The sequence below is a fragment of the Myotis davidii genome, unplaced genomic scaffold (assembly GCF_000327345.1).
Source record: "Myotis davidii unplaced genomic scaffold, ASM32734v1 scaffold902, whole genome shotgun sequence".
In the NCBI taxonomy this organism is placed as follows: domain Eukaryota; kingdom Metazoa; phylum Chordata; class Mammalia; order Chiroptera; family Vespertilionidae; genus Myotis; species Myotis davidii.
Window position 1 is genome coordinate 1,491,244 of NW_006293951.1, and position 407 is coordinate 1,491,650.

Sequence of the window (407 nt, forward strand, 5' to 3'; positions counted from 1 at the left end):
AAAACCAAAACCCATAGTTTATAGCATCAAGACAAGGGTGACAGAGAGGAATCTCTGTATTGGGGTGGGTGGGGTGGAGTTCATGGTTACACTTCTGCTTGTTGGCTATGAGTATAGCTAAACAATTCTTATGAAAAACATGGTCCAAGTATGGGGTCCATTCCCCACAAGAAACTTCTGAAAATAGCTACCGAGAGAGAGAGAAAAAAAAAAACCCTCCTTAAATAAAGAATAAGTGAATTTGGGGTGGTGGTGGTGGTGGGGGGTGCAGAACAGAAAAAGAAACTGGCAGATAAAGGATATTGTGGCAGCAGATAGAGGTACTCCCAAATTTTGCTAATGGAAGAACTTCAAAAATCAAGTGCACTAAGAATTATAGAATTAAAACATTCATTTTGACAAAGGAG